Source organism: Dipodomys spectabilis, unplaced genomic scaffold (assembly GCF_019054845.1).
Source record: "Dipodomys spectabilis isolate Male_0828 unplaced genomic scaffold, ASM1905484v1 ptg000007l, whole genome shotgun sequence".
Lineage (NCBI taxonomy): Eukaryota > Metazoa > Chordata > Mammalia > Rodentia > Heteromyidae > Dipodomys > Dipodomys spectabilis.
In genome coordinates, this window is record NW_024870684.1 from 860,345 (window position 1) to 881,522 (window position 21,178).

Consider the following 21,178-nt stretch of genomic DNA (forward strand, 5'->3'; position numbering starts at 1 on the left):
TCTTCCTTTTCTTCAGAAAGATGACTCAAGCTGGGCACTGGAGGCTCAAGCCTGTAATCCTTGCGACTCAGAGACTAAGATCTGAGGATTGAGGTTCAAAGCCAGATAAAGCAGAAAAGTTAGTGAGACTGTTATCTCCAATTAACAAGCAAAAAAGTAGCAGTGGAAGTGTGAATCAACTAGTAGAGTGCCAGCCTTGAATGAAAAAGCCAAAAGAGATTTCAAACTTCAGTACTGGCACAAAAACAAAACAGAAAAGTAACTCATTTTGCTCTTTAGGGATGCCTTTATATCATCTGAATTGTAGGATTTTTGGAGCTACCACTTAGCTCCACTACTTTAGGTACAATTGATTAGCCTGAGAGTATGCAAATAGATTGCCTGGACTTTTTAAGCTCCTGATAGGAGAGAAGTTGTAGTCAGCTCTTCCTTGATGACCAACTGAGGGCACAATATATAAGATTTACTGATGATTCTGCTCCTGTCTTTGAAAAATACTTCTAGCTTGCGACAGATAGAAATCTACTTTAAATGTGCTCTGATCAAACTAAAATTGTTAATAAAACTTTAAGTCCTGGGGCTTGAACTCAGGGACAGGTTTTTGTCCCTGAGCCTTTTTGCTGAAGGCTAGCACTATGTCACGTGAGCCACAGCTCCATTTCTGGCTTTTTTGATAGCTTTTGGAGATAATAGTCCCACAAACTTTCCATCATGGGCTGGCTTTAAACCATGATCCTTAGATCTTAGCCCCCTGAATAGGTAGGATTATAGGTATGAGCCACTGGTGCCCAACTTGTTTATAAAACTTCTAAATAACATAGTTCCTGCCCATTTCTCATTCCTGTGTTTATCATTACAAATGCAGCAGATGAGGTTCCTCCATTTGATGGAAATCAAGGTTAACAATTACTCCCATGTCTCACTTTTCACTGAGATTGTAAAAAAATGGAAGGCAGGGAAAAATAAACTTTAAAGAACATTTCATAGACTGTTAGAACAATGTTTGTCAAATAATGTGCTATGTGATTAGCTGGGGGTTTTCCTAACATGTCTGTTTGGATTCAGTACATCTGTAATGGTTCCTCAGATTGCCTTTCCAACAAACTCCCATGTGATGCAGGGTGAGATGAGAGTAGACAGAAGTGAGCAGCAGTCTTCCCTAGGATGATTAGTTCAGTTCCACGGAGGTTGCATTTGATAGGACAGACTTCTTAGAGTCATATTCATTAATTATTGCTGCTTAACAAAATTGCCCCAAAATTGCCATGCTAAACAGCAAGCATGTATTGCTCCCCAGTCTTGGAGGGTCTGTGTCCTTTTACACAAGATTGTTCGCAGGCCTACCCTGAAAGCATTGGGCAGGGCCCAGAAGCAGGTCTGTTTGCAGGACCCAGTGTCTCAATGTAGTTGGGTTGAGGGTTTCCTCAGACTTGCCCTACTTTGTTCCCTGCCTGTAGTCTTCCTGATGCAGGACCTGGCTTTCCTCTGCAAGCAGATGAGAGGAAGTCAATTGTTCTATCACCTGACTACTTTCAAGTGCTATCTGATTACATGGATCTGATTATAAGAAAGGGATCACTAGGTGGGACAATTGCCTATGGTGTGAATGCCACTAGTGGGGACCATTGTACACCATTTAAGAGCCCGACTACACAAGTTCTTACATTACCTGGGTGTCTCCTGTCCTCATGTAGGTTGCTGTTGCCATCAGTTTGTTTAGCAAGGAGGATCATGGGAATTTTGGCTCACCTCAGGGTTGGCTCAAATTGTTCAGATTGAGCTAGAGTTGGCTTTGGCTGATCTTTAACTTCTAAGGTGGGTTTAGGCTTGTTTTCTTCTTTGTGAGACATTTGGATGAGAGCAGGGAGGCCACCTGAGAATTTGTGGGCAGCTCAGCTTGGACTGACCCCCTGGCCATTTTAGTGCTGCCAATAAAACTGCCTGAGGAGCCTGCCAAGGAGACAGATGCCGCTGCTGGAGAAACACCTTCTGTAGCCTGGCATTTGTTGGGTAATTGCTCTCCAAGAGAAAATAAATGCTGCATGTGAGGGGAAGGTGGATGGTGCCCTGGTTTGTCTTGTGTGGAGGTGATCAAGTGCTGCAAATAAGATGCAAAAAGATTTCATTAAAAAGTAGAAGACATTTGTACGGATCTCAGGTTTGGCTCTTTTAAAATCCACTGACTCAGGGACTGCTTCTTGTTTGCCAGGCATGGAATAATCCTCAGTAAATTGAATTATGTGCAGAATACTTCACCTGCTCCCTCTCACTTCTTCCCGTGGAAGTCATATTTCTTTTGCAAGTCAGAGCTGCTGTTTCCTTCTGTCTTATAGATTCACAGGGTAGAGAAGACATTGGTTTAGGACTGGACAGTAGGCAAGATCAAGCTTTATTTTATAGCATTTTTAGAAATCTTTAGCTTGGGATAGTACTAATTCTCTCATAAAATTGTTTGAAAGATGAAGTTACACAAGTCACACTAGATTCCTTATTCTATAGATACTATTACATATAGATCTCTAATAAATGGTGTCTTAATTGCTTCTGTTGTTAAAATAACAACTATAGGAGGAGTTTTAATGTCTTAGCTTAGGCAGGAAACCTAAAACTCACAAAGTTGGAAATGTTTCTAAAAGATTATATATAGTTAAGCCTCCCCCACCCCGACCTCAACACACACACACACACACACACACACACACACACACACACACACACACACACTGTCGAACTGTTCTCTGGCAATGCTAGTTTCATTGCAGTGACAATAGTAATGAATGAATGAATGTGTTGACATGAGACACAATAGGCAAAATGCACCATTAAGAGATGTTAGATGGAATATGTACTGTAAAATAGAGACTAAAATGCTGAAGAATAACTTGTAAGCGGGACAGGAAAGACAATTTTAGTTTGGTGACTTGGAATGTTGCTTCAAAGCAGTGGCATTTGAGCGAGTACCTATAGGGTCAGAGGGAAACAAGAAGGAGAATGACAAGTTCAAAGATCTGAAAGCAGGAAGAAGACAATTGGCATTTCCTGAATCTGGCATTTTTAGGTTTCAGGGTAAGGAAAAAGTTGTATAAATATATTATAGACATTCTGATCACTTGTTTTAAAAAATGACTTTTCAGAATTGTTGATATGTTAACATTTGTTATGATTTGCTAAGGAATCAGAAACATTTTTTGTTGTTTTTCGTGGGGTTTGAACACAAGGCCTGGTCTCTGTGCTCTTTTGTCAATGTTAGTGTTCTACTAATTTGAGCCACAGCCCCACTTCCGGTTTTCTAGTGGTTAATTGGAGATATGAGTCTCACATACTTTTTCAACCTAGGCTGACTTTAAACTGAGATCCTCAGGACTCAGCTTCCTGAGTAGCTAGGATTACAGGTGTGAGCCACCAGTGCTTGGTCTCAGAAACATATTATGAAGTGTTTTCAGAGCTAGTTAGCTCTTCCCTTCTTTCCTTCCTTGCTTCCTTTTCCTCTTTTCCTTACTATGGCATTGAGGATTAAGTGTAAGCATATAAATTTGGCAAGAGGATGGGTTGTGGGGATATGAATACACAGTTTACAGTTAATTACATCGTCTGAACCATAAAATATAACAATATTAATGACCTCTGATGAGGGTCTTCAGGGTACCAGGCCCAACAGTACATGAGTCATATTCAATCTTATGTATCGTTGTCTATAGTAAAATACTTGTGTACTGTAATCCTCACATCTTGAATGGTGGAGGTTATCCATCCTGTTTTTCAGTTGGTACAGGCATGATGTCTCAGTTCATATATGGTAGTTTTTTTAAGGGCTCCACAGAAATGTTTTAGTTATTTTTTTAAATTAGAAGAAGTACATGAACTCTTGGGCCAGATATTACATTTTTCTTCATACTAATATAGTCATAGAGTATCATGATCCACTGGTCATGGATAGAGGAATAAGCGCTAGGATCCCAACAGCTACAATGCAGAAACCCTGTGAGGACTCCCAGGAGTGGTGGTTTGCTCAGAAGCCATGCCTGGGAGGTCATGGCCTGAGCCTTCAGTGTTTCCCTACCATGCCTGGAAGCCTCATTCTCTACTGACTTCAACCCCACACTAATTTTCTGCCGTAGCATCATTTCCACAGAAACGGTAGGTGCCTAAAAACTGGAGCAGCACATTCTTAATTTTAGCACCCCATCTGCTCCGGGTACTGACAAAAAGAAATGCACAAATTTTTCTTTACACAGAGCCTCACCCCAGGTTTCCTCAACAAATGAAGAGGCCCAGTCAGGGCCCTAATGAAAGTGAGTGCCATCAGAGTCAGAATTTGTTGGCTCTGACCTTGTTAGAGTGGGCAATTCAATTAGGCCAAGTGTGGAACCAACCTCCTGGAACCCTTAGATAATGAGCAAGTGAAGAAGCAGGTGGGAAGCAATCGTATTGGAGTCTGCATACTGTACTGTAGCCCACCAGCCAATCCTGCACATGAGGAATCTCTGAAAGTTTAGTTTTCATTTCTCTGTACAAGCTTAGAGTGTAAATGGGGGACTGTTTTCCATGCAGTGCACGGGGTACGTCCCCTCCAGTCTCCTGTGTAAAATGGAGTTTTAATAAAGCCTTTGTATGATTCTTGGTATCACAACAAGTAAATTTCATCCTGGGTGCATTAGAACATGTCCTGGTGATGTCCCCTATGGCATTTAGCTTGTGATATTATGCCACTTTTGGCTGAGTTTATTATCTCAAAGAAGCTTTGATTTACTGTTGAAGATATCTGCTTAGATAAAATTGTATGCCCTCTCCTTAAACCCCAGTTTCCCTACTGTGTAAAATGAAATAATTTTTAAGTCTCTTGGCTTTGGATTCTATTTTCCTAAACAACTACTAAGGGAAAAGATCCTGAGTTAACAAGTTAAGATCTGGGGATTTGTCCTGGGCATCAAATGAGATCATGGAAGGAATAAATACATGTAAATATTATTTACCTGTAGTGGTGTGTGTGTGTGTGTGTGTGTGTGTGTGTGTGTGTGTGTGTGTGTGTGTGTGTGTGTGTGTGTGTGTGTGTGTGTGTGTGTGTCTGTGTGTGTGTCTGTGTGTGTGTCTGTGTGTCTGTGTGTGTGTCTGTGTGTCTGTGTGTGTCTATGTGTGTATGGCTTGAACATAGAGCCTGGACATTGTCCTTGAGCTTTTTTTGCTAAAGGCTAGTGTACTATCACTGCTCTACTTCTACCTTTTTTTGTGTGTGTGCTTAATGGGAGCTATGAGTCTCACAATGTATCTGGCCTGGGCTGGCTTTGATCCTCAAGCCTCAGATCTAGTGCCTGGCTACTCACCTGTATTTTGATGTAGAGTAATAACTTTCAGTAATGGAGGGAAAACTGCAGGCCATGGATATTTTTTTTTTTGCTGTTGGTCATGGGGCTTGAACTCTGGGCCTGAGCACTGTCCTCTGGGCCTGAGCACTGTCCCTCAGCTCTTCAGCTCAAGGCTAGCACTTTACCACTTGAGCTACAGCGTCACTTCCAGTTTTCTGGTGGTTTATTGGAGATAAGAGTTTCATGGACTTTCCTGCCCAGGCAGGCTTTGAACCATGATCCTCAGATCTCAGCCTCCTGAGTAGCTAGGATGATAGGTGTGAGCCACCGGCACCCAGCTGGGCCATGGACTTTGCATACTTTCTTCACTCCCGTATAAAATTTTCAAAACAAAACCAACTATACATATTTCAGAGATGAACAGTTTAGGTGTGGAAATGTTAAAAAATGTTAAAGCCTAGAGCCAGAAATTAACCTCAGTTGTACATGTCCTCTGTTAATTTGATCATTACCATCGTCTATTGCCCTTCTTTTGTGATCAAATTGAGAAGCAAGATACATTCATTTGGCCAATCACACTGATCCTGTCTCTGTCAGCATGAGTTGTGCCCACTGATGAACTTCACCTAGATATAGGCAAATAAAAGAGAAGGTGCAGACTCTAAAGTATGGAGAAAATATTAGCCTATCTCGATGGGTTAAATCAAAGCCTCATTTACTTTGTGCAGGGTAGAGTGTCATAAACTTATGCTAATAAACACAACTGTTTTTCTTTTCTGTTCTTTACCTAGCTGAGAGGTAGGATGCCTTCTTTTGGGAAGGACTCATCTCTGCTGTTCTAATGTAGCTAAATTTGATATGTTTATTGTTTCTTTTTCTATTTTTCCTTCCTTTCTTCCTTCCTGCCTGCCTGCCTGCCTGCATGCCTGCCTGCCTTCCTTCCTTCCTTTTTTTTTCTCCTGTCATTTGTGGAGCTTGAACTCCAAAGGCCAGAGCCACCCACAAAGAAGGAAGGACAAAGTGCACAGCTCAGATGACAGTTAGTGACTTTGAGTGATCAGCAGAAATGGAATCAGGCTGGGTGTGTCACATGAGAAGACACAGTTAAAGGTTCTGTCATAAACACCAGGGCAAGGAGCACTGGAGCACAGATCCCTCCATTCCAAACACATTTCCTGACTCTTTCTACACACACACACATACACACACACACACACACACACACACACACACACACACACACACACACACAGAGCTACACTGACTATGGGCTGTTGGTCATATTGTTTCGTTCAAGGATGCAGCTTATATTTTGGAAGATGGAGGTGGACAGTAAACAAACAAATAAATCACATGTATACCAGATGTTATATGTGCCAAGAATGAAAATGAGGGTGGAGAGAGGTCTGAGAAGTACTGGAAAGGGGTCAAGTTTTTTGATGAGTAGTCCCAGAAGTCTGGGCCAACATTGCCATCCAAGAAGAATATTGAAGAAATTGGAAGCAGCTAGCCCATGGTGTAATAATATAGCTGTAATTGTAGCTATTCAGGAGGCTAAGATCTGAGGAACACAGTTCAAAAACCAGTCCAGGCAAGAAAGTCTGGAAAGTTTGTGAAACTTTTATCTATAATTAACCAGCAAAAACCCAGAAGTAGAGCTGTGGCTCAAGTGGTAGAGCAGCAGCTTGGAGCTGGGACCTTGACTTCAAACAGCAGCATCAGCATTTTTTAAACACTTTAAAAGTTGGAAGTACATGCAAGAAGATATCTAGAAGGAGAGAATCTCCAGGAGAAGGGAGAGAAAGCCCAACTATCATACAGCAGAAATGAGCCAAGAATTTTCAAAGACTAGAGTGGGCATTGGGAAGAGTGTGAGAGAGACATAGAGATGAGGCCAAACAGGATGACGTTAGAGCCAGGCCCAGGGCCCAGGTTAGCAATATTCCTACACCCTAGCGTTTCTACCAGTCACTAACCATGCCACCTAGGAAAGGAAAACCTTTGTGAGGGTTTGTTTCTACATCTGTAGAGCAAAGCAGACACAATAATAATCTCATCACCTGCATTTCCATGACAGGACTGCTTTTCACTCATTTTCACTGATCTTCTGAAATGAATTAAAAATGCTAAACTCCTATCTGCAGACTCACCAACTTAGTTAGGGCTCCATGAAATAGATAACTTCGTCCAGAGTCCAAAGGTGTTCTCGCTTCAGAAAAACCTGGGAAGTGTTAGAACAAGGATTTCAACACAAATATTTGTAACTATGAAAGGTCATCCCTCTGGGGTGATAGCTCCTTCAGAAAAACCATGGCTGAAGTGAACAGTGTGGTGTGAGAGGGTCACATAATTCCTCAGTGGGGGGTTGCTATCACCTGATACCATAGACAGACCCAAAGCCCTTTCTCCCATTGTAGGAACTCAGCAGTTCTGTCTGGTGATGAAAGGTGGTGAGAATGAACTATTCCTGCTTCTCTAGCTGTTTTCCAGGCCTCATAAGTCTGTATTGCTATATCTTGGGCACATTGGGAAAACTGAGACAGCCATTTGAGCTTTGAGCCAGGCACTAGTGGCTTGCACCTACAATTCCAGCTTCTCAGGAGGCTGAGATCTGAGGATCATGGTTCAAAGCCATGGATCTTCTCATCTCTAATTGGCGATCAAAAACTGGAAGTAGAGATGTGGTTCAGGTGGCAAGAGTACCAGCCGTGAATAAAAAGCCAAGCAAGAACACAAGGCCCTAAGTTCAAGCCCCAGTACCAGCACAATAAAAGTCAAGCTTAGCACAAAAGAAAGAAAGGAAAGTCAGGTGCCAGGGGCTCACACCGTTAATCCTAGAGACTCAGGAGGCTGAGATCTGAGGATCATGGTTTGAAGCAAGCTACTCAATTAACCACTCAAAACCCAGAAGTGGCACTGCACCTCAAAGCCTTGAGCAAAACATAGCTCAGGATGTGGGCATATTGCTAACCTGGGCCCTGGGCCTGGCTCTAACGTCATCCTGTTTGGCCTCATCTCTATGTCTCTCTCACACTCTTCCCAATGCCCACTCTAGTCTTTGAAAATTCTTGGCTCATTTCTGCTGTATGATAGTTGGGCTTTCTCTCCCTTCTCCTGGAGATTCTCTCCTTCTAGATATCTTCTTGCATGTACTTCCAACTTTTAAAGTGTTTAAAAAATGCTGATGCTGCTGTTTGAAGTCAAGGTCCCAGCTCCAAGCTGCTGCTCTACCACTTGAGCCACAGCTCTACTTCTGGGTTTTTGCTGGTTAATTATAGATAAAAGTTTCACAAACTTTCCAGACTTTCTTGCCTGGACTGGTTTTTGAACTGTGTTCCTCAGATCTTAGCCTCCTGAGTAGCTACAATTACAGCTATATTATTACACATTGGCTAGCTGCTTCCAATTTCTTCAATATTCTTCTTGGATGGCAATGTTGGCCCAGCCTTCTGGGACTACTCATCAAAAAACTTGATCCCTTTCCAGTACTTCTCAGACCTCTCTCCACCCTCATTTTCATTCTTGGCACATATAACATCTGGTATACACGTGATTTATTTGTTTGTTTTCTGTCCACCTCCATCTTCCAAAATATAAGCTGCATCCTTGAACGAAACAATATGACCAACAGTCCATAATCAGTGTAGCTCTGTGCATGTGAGTGTGTGTGTGTGTGTGTGTGTGTGTGTGTTGAACAAATCAGAAAATGTGTTTGGAATGGAGGGATCTGTGTTCCAATGCTCCTTGCCCTGGTGTTTATGACAGAACCTTTAACTGTGTCTTCGTGTGACCACACCCAGCCTGACTCCATTTCTGCTGATCACTCAAAGTCACTAACTGTCATCTGAGCTGTGCCCTTTGTCCTTCCTTCTTTGTGGGTGACTCTGGCCTTCTGGAAAAGCCAGGACAACTTGTCTTTCCAGGAGCTTTGCTCTGCAGCTTGATTAACATGGGTAATGTGATATTTAATTTAATTTTTGTATCATAGAATAGAGCTCTTTATTAGAAATTAATTTGCTCAGGTTATTAGGTTTTGTTTGCTTTTAGCATGCTGTGGTATTTCCCCTGTGCAAAAGTGTCTGAGTTCTTTCATGCCTTTATGCTTAAACTTCTAAGGAAATGCCTTCTAGAATATACTCTGTGAAAATGAGCCTTGGGAAATTATATTTTGAACAGAGGGTCCTATCTATAGTGTCAGCAGAAAGTCTTAAAGACCCCAATTTTTGAATGGTCTTAAAGAATCTCTTTATATTTCTTGAACTGTTTTAAAACTATCTTGTTCTTGGAATGAGTGTTGTATAAAAGCAAAAGAGATCAGAAATCAGAAAGTAGTGATAATATGACATACAGTGGAAATGCTTTCAGTGGTGGCAGTTATGAATGATGTGCTCATGTCACAAGGAAATGCCCTGGTGACTTGACTAATTGTTCTGTGTAATTTGCTAATTGGGTGACATACAACAATCCATTCAGTCTCTCTAAGAAACTGCTCTCCTTCTACACAACTTTAGATTGCTGTTCTAGATGACCTCTAAGATGCTTTCCAGCTTTAAAACCCGAGACTGGTAGCCTGAAGACTTGAATCTTAAATTGCTCATGGCCATGTCATAGCTCTAGAGCTCTGGGTGAGCTACCCTCCTTAAACCTCCTATTGCTCTGTCCTTTGTCTATTTACTGATAGTTGAACTCAGGGCCTTGCATTTTCCAGGCAGTTGCTCTATCACTTGAGCTGTATTTCCAGCCATGCAGTCTCTCCCTTCCCCCACCCTCCCAACTCCTGTTTGTGCCTGTCCTGGGGCTTGAACTCATAGCTTGAGTGCTGTCCCTGAGAGATTTTGTTCTAGGCTAGCACCTCTACCACTTGAACCACAGCTCCACCATGGGCCTTTTGGGTGGTTAATTAGAGATAGAATATTATGGACATTCCTGCAAGCCTGGTTTTGAACATAATTCTCAGATCTCAGCTTCCTGAATGGTTAGGATAAGCACTCTGAGTCACTGGCACCCAGCTCCAAACCCTTTTTCCAATTCTTATTTGATGACTATGCCTGAGCTGAAGTCATCCTACCTGTGTTTCCCTGTGTTGCTGGTTGTGACACTTGAGCACCATCATGCCCAGCCTTTGGTTGAGATGCAGTTCTATGAACATTTTTGCCAGGACTGGCTTCAAACCATGATCCCTACCTCCCAAGTTTTACAGGATCATTGTCACTGTGCCAACTTAATGCTCAGCTTAAAGCAAAGGAGGAGAAGGGAGAAGAAGAGGAAGATTACTATTTTGTATTTTCCCAAGGGTTACTGTAAGAATTTTATTTGGACACCCAGATGTGAAGTGCTTTCTAGCCTGAGGGTCCTACAGTTATTGGAAGCAACTTCTCATTTCATTGTGATTTTTCTGGCCATTTGACACCAAAATGGAGTGGATAAAAGTTTGCAGATGAAAAGGCACTGCACATCATACTACCAATTTTTAAATTATGCTTTTAAAACATTGGGTTTATATCTCCCTTTTGATATTTTTAAATCTCCGCTTTACATTTTAAGTTTTTGACTTGAGCTCCAGGAAAGGATTCCTTGCTTTCATGTAATTTTTTTTTCAAAGGAGTATTTGATATCCTCTTTTTTTTTAAACTCTGATTTTCTGTGCGTGTTTTCCCCTGAATTCCTGAGGGGAGGAGATCTTTTCAAATGTCTTCTGATCATATATCTTTTCCTCCTCGGGTGGACATTAACCGCTAAAACCTAGAGAATCACAAATGTCAAGTCAATTTGCAGGACTAGCTGCCTAGCTGCTTTCTGGAAACTGTCAGTTGAGTACCTCATCGAGATCAGCTAACTTTTTAGAGATAATTTGATTACAAATCTGGAATAGTTAATGTGTTGGTTTGGCTCTTGGAAGCCATTTATGATTAATTCTGTTATCTGTATTCTTTTATCCCTAAAGAATACCACTATATTAGATTGTAAATTTTAAAGCCCCAAAGTTGGAATTCTAAGCAGAGAGGAAAGAGACACTCAGGTCAGTGGTTCCCCAGGCTTTGGGCCAGGTAGCCTTGCAAAGGTGGAGTGGTTCTACAGATAGGGAAGGAGGTGTGGTCTCACCAGCCAAGACTGAGTGGAAAGGACCAGGCAATGGACTCTACCCTTTCACAATAGTTCAAGATAGAAGAACTAGACCCTCTCTCACCCAGATCCCCTCTAGGATTCAATTTGAATCCTAGAACTGGTCATCCACTTAAAGATGCATAATGTAGACCCAGGAGTTAGGTACAATTTGCAAAACAAATTCAGAAGACACAGATGCCAGTTGTAGTCTCAATACTAGCTTGCTGGTGATCTTTTGGCTCATCTCTTCTTTAATCGTGGTTATAATGAGGACACCACGATCTACTGAATTGTCATTGGACATGAAATGAGAATTGGGAAAAGAAAAAGGTACTTGCCAAACTGGGATAGTTCATTGTTAAGGAAAGAGGTGTTCTGTGATGACACAGAGGAAAAGAAATCTGAGGCAATCTTCCAGGCACACTTGTGAACTCCTTTCCTGTCACTGTTGCTGTTGTCCTGTGTTCACTGCTGGCAAGGTTTAATGTGCTCCCAGTAAATGAAAATAGGAGGTGAGTATGGAAGGGTGGAAGTGAGTTGTTTGGGCCTCAGGCTTCAACCTCTAGTAGGAGCCTATACCAGTTCACCTTTGCTGCCCTGCAGAGAATGCAAAATGAGCTAATGATGGAATGTAGAAAGATACTCGAGGGCTTTTAGAAACTCTCACTAGTGATATCACAAACTGTGTCAGCTGGACAGAACTGCCCTGCCAGTGTCATTAATCATCTCATTGTTCTTATTATTAGCAATCAAGCTTTATCCAAAGAGTCTGGTTTGAGGAGTGTTGTGGTATATCCTTAAGGAAACAAACATAATATTTCTTTTAAAAGTTTGCACAAGGGAAGGCTACCCAGAATCCTAGTAGTTGGCAGGCTGAAATTAATCTAAACTGTTTTCCTGAATTTACCAAGTGCTTGCCTGAATAGACAAGGAGCCTGGGGGTATTTCTTGTGGGAGTGATGAGTTGTGAATCTCAATACGAAATGTGTGTTTAAAAAAAAAATCAGACTGTTTTAAGAAAAGAAGTTTCTGCATGTTTGGCAAAACAAGTTATTTTTAAACTGAGGAAAAATAGTATTGTGGAGATTTGAAAGATTTCATGATGTGATATATTCAGCTGATACGTATGTGAGGCTTATGTCTTATTAGCACAGAAACAAAGGAAGATGCAAGATGGATAGGTGACCATCTGTGGTTTTCGGCTCATCAAGAGACTAGATACCAGATAAAAAATGATAATCTATGCAAGCCAGCGTGGTTTTATGGAAGTGTTTGATATTTAGAGTAAAATAAGCTTGGAGGGTGGGGGGGGGTCTAAATGAAGATCACCCCAGAAATAAGCACTAGGCCTGGGTATTTCATCAGTTTTTGGTGTTTTATTTCCTCGGTTACTACAAAATTGGACCAATAGCACCTTCCCAGGTCAGCAAAGATTTAATGAGATGAGGAGAACACATTGCTTAGCACAGGCCACAAAAATGCGTCCGAGGCCCTTACAACGCTCCTCTCCTCTCCTCATTTCTCTCTTCTTTAAGAAGTATGTTCCGTCCCAGGGAGAGTCAGATTTGCATGAGCTCCCTTAGATTTGTGGAAACTGTGGGCAGTGATAGGAAGTTCTGCATGGAGAAGCAGGGTCTCCCCTTGGATCTTTGACTTGCTGTCGTCTGCTTGTCCCTCTAGGGAACCATTCTGCCCTTCTTCTTGTTCCTATTGCACAAGGGAGAGTGGCCTGTGTAAACTGCTTCAGCCTGATTATCTGTTTGTCAGTCTGTTCTTGGACCTGCTGGGTCCTTGGCTGCCTATTGGAATTGGCGATTGCTGAATTCCAGACAGGAGAAAAGAAGAATGAAATCAAGGCATTCCATCCATTTTAGTTTCCTTCTTGCTGGATTGCCTTAGGCTTCCTGCAGAAGGTCAATGCTCCTTTTTTTCCGTGTGTGTGTGTGTGTGTGTGTGTGTGTGTGTGTGTGTGTGTGTGTGTGCGCGTGCGTGCGTGCATGCGTGCATGCGTGCGTGAGTGCGTGCATGTGCATGTGCCAGTATTGGGCCTAGATAGACACAGTTCCTTAGCTTTTTCACTCAAGGCTGACTTTCTACCACTTGAGCTACAGCTCTACTTCCAGATCTTTTGGTGGTTAATTGGAAATAAGAGTCTACTGAATTTTCCTGCTTGGACTTGCTTCACACATGATCCTCATATCTCAGCCTCCTGAGTAGCTAATATTAAAGGCATGAGCCACCAGTGCCTAGCTGGATGTTCCTTTTAAGGCAACTCCTTTTACAGTTTCCTCCTCGTTCTTGTGTCCCTTCCTACTTTTCATCAGTTCAGGCCTGCTGTGCTGTCCCATTCCTGAGACACTCCACTGCCCTTTGGGGGGGTTCCTTCAACACAACCCCTCTCCCTTTGTATAAGTGATCCCTCTATTAATTCTTATGAAGTAACTTCAATGTGAGTTTTTCATCTTTCTTGCTGGTATCATCAAAGGGTGAGCTGCGTTTCTATAGCTGACAAGCTGTGACACTGGGTGGCCAGGTGTGTTCTGTCTCTATGATGGACCTACTGGCTGTCACTCATATTTCTTACGAGTTTCCAGAGAGTCCTGGACTGGGACCTGAAGGTCAGAGTAAAGTATCATTTCAGATCTCATCATACCAGAAATAATTCGGGGGAAATTGTTTCTTGATTCATTTTGGCAAGTATACACAGAATAACCAATAGATAATAGTATAGGAAATAAACACTGGAAATCTTTGCCTTTTCATTTCAAAGAATTATATGCAAATGAAATAGAAGGAAGGGAAGGCAAACAATATATAATGAATACCTCCTCTACTACTAGGCAATTTGCATATATTAACTTATTTATTCTACTCAGCAACCATTCTGGGTAAGGTACCAATTTCCCAGCCTTACAGAGGTAAAAATTAAAGCTCAAAGATTTCAAGAGACTTTCCAAAGATCATGTATCAGGGAGTTAGTGGAGCCACAATTTGAAATCCTAAGGCAAGTCTATGAGACTGCAACAGTTATGTATTTCCTTTTGACATCTACAAATTAGGAATAGCAATGCATCTAAGGATTTGGCGAACAGGTATATGAAAGTATGCTGCTGATACTTTGTTACAGTACCCCTTCACCCTTTAAGAGGGTATGGCATTATAAGGCCCTGGCCAGCAGTAAGGCAGAGGAATAATTCTGAAGTCTAGAAACAGCCATGCAGGCTGACCATACAGAGAATTATTCCTTATTTGCTAGGAACTAGGATACTTCCTGGTGATTACATTGTCCTATTGTTCCTTTTCATTGTATAGGACCCGGTTTATCTTCTGGTGTTGGTTACCCTCTGTTTCTGCTTCTACTAAAATGAACTCTTTCCCATATCAATATATTCTCTACCTACTGACTTCCAGTGCTCTTGACTTCCACGGTCCCACCTTCAACTATGTCATCGCCTTCCTGCCTCATGGATCCTTCCTGTGTATCTTCTCCTCCTACCAATGGAAAAAGTTTGTGTTCATGATTCCCAACTTCTGTAAGAGAGGTTATGCTCCTCTTCTTATGCATTCAACTTGGATAGATCTTTTCACTGAACTGTGGCTGTTGTTCAATTAATCAGTTGTCCTTGGGTGAAGAATTCAGGCTCAAGCAGTAGAGATTATTTTTAACCTTAAAGTCCCACAATCTTTATTACTAAGGTGAGCCCCAATCTGGACCCATGATGGGCCTATTGATAGGACTTCTGGTAGCAGGCACGGATCCCAGGGCCTCCAAACTTTTTGGATTCACAACACCTGGGATCAGCCCCCAACAGGGTACAGTTGTACTGGATGAGGATATCTTTGATCTCCTTTTTGGACGCCTCATCCACATATTTCTGGTCATAGGCCACCAGGGCTTTGGAGATGCACTGATGGATAGCTTAAATCTGAGCCACATGACCACTGCTTTTCACACAGACAGGGTTGTCCATGCCAGCAAACCACTCTTTCCCCCAGAAGCAGAAGAGGCTCCAATAACTTGTACTGCAACATTTGAGGCTTGATCTTCTCCAAGGGTCACCCGTTCACCTTGATGGGGCCGTTCTGACGTTTGCAGTGGGCCATGGCGGTGGCAGTAGACCTGAATGGACTGCAGCGGGCCTTGGACAGCATGGCTATGAAGCAGACACAAGCTCCACACAGCCATAAAAGGCAGCGGTGGAGATTTGTCTGGGGTGCAAAGACAGCCTAGGAAAAGGGGTAGCAAAATACATGACCCTTTGCCTTGTAACATAAGAGTTATGAATGCTAGGGGTTAGAGGGTGATTTTTCTGTCTGTTGTCTGCCCTCTAGCTCCAATGATTGATATCTATGCTACATGCAAAATATCTTCACTCCATCATAAGATCTCAAACCTCACATCTTCATTATATAGAATATCGACATCAATTAGAACATGAGCCCTTTGGTGGTAAGGGACAGGGAGGGAAACTCTTGCATTTACCACTATGTGATATTTTGTGAGATGACATCATCTAATAAAATAGCCATATGTGCCATGCATTCTGAGTCATTGCAATTTTTAAAGGAATATATGTATATCTGTATATAAATATATATACAGGTACATATATTTCATATCTATTCTATAAAGAGAGGCTCAGAATAGTAAACTAACATGTACCACCCTAATAACCAGTGAGGAAATGGGGTCATGGTGGCCCTGTTGTTCATGTGACTTCTTTTTACCAGGATTCTTGTGTTTTCCCCAAAATCTGCTATCATTTAGGATCACCTGGGACGCTATTAGAAGTCTCATTGCTCCGGATGCCACGCCAGTCAATTAAATGAGAATACTAGGGTTAGACAGCAACTCTGATGGTGTTTATACTTGCAGCAGCATTTGGAAGCCACTGAGCACGCGGAGAAATAGACAGGGTGCAAGCAAGGGTGAGGGATGACGACCAGTAGAGGGGAGGGTGATGTTGAGAGTTAGAAGGTTTTACAAGCACAGGAGGAGGCCGGGGCTTGTCATGGGGAACAAGTTGCATGTTTGCTCAGAATTTGTCAGGAGTAACTGGCTTTTTATGGTTCTGTGAGATGGCTTACATACATATATTCACAAATCAGGAAACAACAAACCCCAGACGTCCTTTGTCAGGATAGCTCTCCTCATTTATGGCTTCAGGAAAACAGGGCCCCGTAGTTATCTGTGTGTATGCTTTGTGTCAGAGAGGTAATTATGGAAATTGAGTGACTACCTGTCAAATGAAGATCCTTTTGTGGAGAAAATTTGAGCCATCCATGTACAGTGTTTTATAGCAATTGAGATTGCACTGGTGAATCATTATTGAAGGAAAGGAAGGAAGATGATGCCCTCCTACTCCCATTTTAAGAGTAAGTGGTACAAATTCAGTGTCTGAGAAGAGAGAGAAGACTAGAATATCAGGGACAGGAGACAGCACATCACCTGTCTCTTGGCTCACTGTGATAGAGGGTAGTATCTTTTAGTGGTGTCCTCAAGTGGGCAGACAGGCAGAACTCTTGCAGGAGGGATATCTTAAGGGTCACTAGGATCTCCATAGAATTGGGATAAATCCCTGCCCAGGGCTTTGCCCTAAGCCAGGCAGCTTGTGGACAGCTGTTGCTTGCTCCTTACAGTTGTTGGCTTCCTTGTTCTCTTTTCTATTGTCAGTGTTGAAGTTAATGAAATACAGCTTGAGAAAGGGAGAGTAAATAATGGCCATATATATTTGGAGTAAATCAGCAGGTGAGGCTGCCAAATGTGGCATTTGTTTATGTAATAACCCCCTTCCCTGGGAGACCTTCATTAAATGCTTGTCTTTTCTTGCTCCAAGACCCCAGGGAACAGCAGCAGTTGTGTGTTATTTACACACATTGTGGAGGAACCAAGCTTGGTAGTGAGGGGGCCAAGGTTCTGCTGTGAAGATCAAATAAACAGTTGTTCTCTGGCTCCTATGTGGCTAATGCACATGGGGTGAAAGTGAGGTTAAAAAGGTCCATGAGGGAGACTTCCCTTCAGGATTAGTGTGCCTGCGAACAGATGGGACTCCTCCCCCACCATCCCAATCCTCCAGGCTAGACCCAGGGCCAAAGCAGCATCCAGGCCTTACTTCATCTAACTGTACCTCCAGCAGCTCCAGGACCAGTTGTGTGCAGAGTGGTGCTAAGGAAATGTTAAGCTAATTCGATTGACAGATGCTGTGATCCATGACATGCATGGAAGGAGATGGAGGATGTTTGTATTTTTTTTAACATTTTTTTCTCGTGAGGATTCACTGATCTAGAACCTATATGGAAAAGAGCATTGAGGAGCACAAGTCTTTAAATTAAGTAACTCTGTTAATGAAGCAATCTCCCTCCCTGTCCCAATATCCCTGGATTCCAGTGTCCCATGTGGCTTCTGGGCTAGCAGTAGCTTCAAAGGACATGAATTGTCCCAGTAGGTTCATCTGTGGTACCACGATACTGTTCTCACCGGCCACCAGTCACCCTGCTCCCGGGTCAGAGAATAACTTCTGAGGTCTGCATCAGAGTATGAATATTTATATATGAATTGACATACACATGTATCTGACTCTGCTTTCTGTTGTTCTGATTCCCCGAGACTAGCTCAAAGTTCTGAAGGCTGGTAAGTCCAAGTGCATGGCCACACATCTTCTTAGCTCCGGTTGGGGGTCTTGTATTGTGTTATAACATGGTGGAAAGGAGAAAGAGTGAGTGGCTGTGTGCAGAAAAGACAGAAATGAAGGATTTTGGCCTTTTTTTTTAACAGCCCCTTGTCACTGTGTCCAAACCTGTCCTATAAGAGAGGCTGCACAGCAGTGGAAATTACCACAGCGGCCTGTTAAACCCAAACACCTCTTTTAAGTGCCACCATTTCCCAACACCATTACTTTGGGAATCAAATTTCAACAAGACATCCAAACCAGAGTGAGATATACAACTAACCTACATGGTACCTATTATAGGCATGTGTTACAGGGTAGGCATTCTTGGGCAAGTCCTGAATGCCACCTCCAACTCTGCTCTCCAGATCCTTCCACAGACTCATTTATTCTTGGTATCAGCCATGAGGATCTGAGTTCTGTGAATTGGTTATGCCCCCTCTGTCTCTTAAGGTTGCATCCACAGCTTTGCTTCTCATTGTGATTGACATTTAGGAGGCTTTTGACACTCAGCTTAAGTCTTCTCTCCTACCAGTTACTAACGTCACCTACTTCACTCTGGCCTTTGGCCCCTGGCTGAGGTTCAGGCCCCTTGTCTGAGGAAACCTGTAGTTTCTGCCTTGCCAGCTTTTCTCATATGAAGCAATGACTGTCTCTATTTTCTTGATATTGGGGCTGTGTCCCAATAACCTCTTTATTGCTTCTAGAGCAGTGGCTTACCAGAGAAGCAAAGACTAGGTGAATTTGCTTCTGCCTGTGCCACCATGTGCCGAGTTGGTGGATTTGGTGCTAGAGGGCACACTTCTACTCAAGGTGGTTCGGTTAAAGGACTAGCTAACATCATAGACACATAGCTCTATTAAACAATAGCAAAGAAGAGAAGAGGGGAGTTGTCGAGATAACAGGGAAATATGAACTGAACACAGTAAGCAGCTGTGACATTTCATGGAGCTTTGTTCACTTTGAGCCTTGGATAACAGTGAGATAGAAAGGCTCCCCCCCTTTTTAAAAATTCTGTCAGTAACTGATACTTTCTCTGTCTCTCTCTCTCTCTCTCTCTTTCTCTCTCTGTCTCTCTCTGCAAAATCAGAGGTGAGGGTTTTAAAGCTTAAATACTCAAGTACTGAATACATTTATGGAATTATTTTAGGTATGTATACTTGTTTTGTGTATACCCTGGGAGTTGATATAGTGAATTTTCATAGTGTTATAAATACTTAATGAAACTATGTAATCTATTACTTAAATGGAATGTTCTTGAATATGCCATGTTGTTGTCACATAAATTCATTTAATATTCCTAAAACCTGGTTCTGTCTGATTTTGTGTAACCTTTGAGTTTGATTAAGGAAATACATTTTTCTTCTGTCATTGGTGCTTTGCTGAGGGCTGACTGATAATCAGAGTGAATTTTTATTTTTTCATTCACAGAACTTGGATGGATCATGACTCATTTAGGCTTATGACTGGACCCCATTGCTTTCCCATTTGTCAGATGAGTAAAGTGGTGAACTGTAGAGTTTGGTTTCAGATTTTACTTTAGAAAAGTCTGGCCACCAATTACTACATATATATGTATATATACGAATATATATATATATATATATATATATATAGATAGATACATATATACTTACATATATACCTATATATAGATATACACAAATATACACGTGTATATACATATATATCACATTTATTTTTTAATTTAGTTTTTAAAAAAGTAAAATATGTTTTGTTTCTAAATCAATTTAAAATGCGTTTGACTACATTGTTTGACCTTCTTGAAAACCATTGCTGTAGTACTGGGGTCTCAGTGTTAGTTTATGTGCATAATATATGTTAAGGCACATTGAAAATTCTTTATTGGTTTTTTTTTTCTGCTGAGGAATCGAATCCAGGACCTCATGCACGCAAGGCAAGCGCTCTACCACTGAGCCACCTTCCCAGCCCTTTATTGAGGTTTTGTTGACATTGCTTTGGGTACCATCTGTGCTACAACATTGTGTTGATTTCGTGAAGGCCCAGTGGTACTTTCCATTCTCTTCCCCTGGTCCAAAGGAAACAAATGTTTTATCTGAGTACAAACAGTAAAAACTGTAACTGAACATAGTTCATAGTTCATTGCTTTGGACTCTACAGATCTCACCACCTACAAATCTCACTGTCTCCTTCAACTGTACACAATTTTTTAGTGTCATATTCAACCTGTAATATCATTTTAAATTATTTATTCCTTTGCCTCCAACTTCTTTTTTACTTTGTCTGTTTATAAAGTCTGGGTTTCTTTGTAGTTTTCTATATCTATCTAGAATTTTATTTTCCATGACGTAATCATGATGATAAACACAACTAACAATATGACATAACAAAGATGAGCTCACAGGCCAAGAGATGTCCTCCCACTTCTTGATAAGGTTATGGTGAGAAAGCTTCCAGAAGGTCTACACTCAGGTTGTATGATGGTGTGCTCTTCAGAATTTTAAAGACAGAAATTCATTCAGTCATTGTAGTATTTTTCTTGAAGGATTGGGTCAAAGCAGGTGATGGCTTTCTGTAACAGAGTGATCCTTCATTTGTAGAGAAAGATGTAACATCTCTGGACATTATCCTGCTAAAAGTACCTATGGCTCCTGTCCCTCTATTACATCCACAGCAGCTTTTAAGAAATGCTTTTTTAAGAAATGCAGCATAGGGTACTAACTAAGTCTCACCATTTTCTCCTTTCTTGTCCTTGAAAAGAATAAATGTGTAGAAATGCTGCCCAAGTTGGCTCAGCTGGGCCTCAGTTATAGATGCTTTATTTGAGAGAGAGAACAAGAGAGAGAGAGAGAAAGAGAGAGAGAGAGGAGAGAGCAGAGAGGGAGAGAAAGAGAGAGAGGAGAGAGCAGAGAGAGGAGAGAAGGAGAGAGGGAGAGAGAATGTGTGTGTGTGCTTTGTTGAAATTTAGGGTCACATGCTCTCATTGACTTTTATTCGCTCAAGGACACCACTCTACCACTTCTGGCTTTTTGCTGGTGAATTGAAGATCAGAGTCTCACTGACTTTCCTGCCTGGGCTGACTCGTAGTCACCTGAGTAGTTAGGATTACAGTACTTGGCT

At 41.8% G+C, this 21,178-nt stretch overlaps 1 protein-coding gene and 1 pseudogene across 2 annotated transcripts in view; one reads left to right on the forward strand and one right to left on the reverse strand.

The window, feature by feature from the left end:
* Dab1 (DAB adaptor protein 1) overlaps positions 1-21,178 on the forward strand; it is a 382,111-nt gene that overhangs the window by 92,808 nt on the left and 268,125 nt on the right. The gene's annotated exons all lie outside the window — the stretch shown is intronic.
* Positions 15,134-16,438, reverse strand: LOC122124605 (annotated as a pseudogene).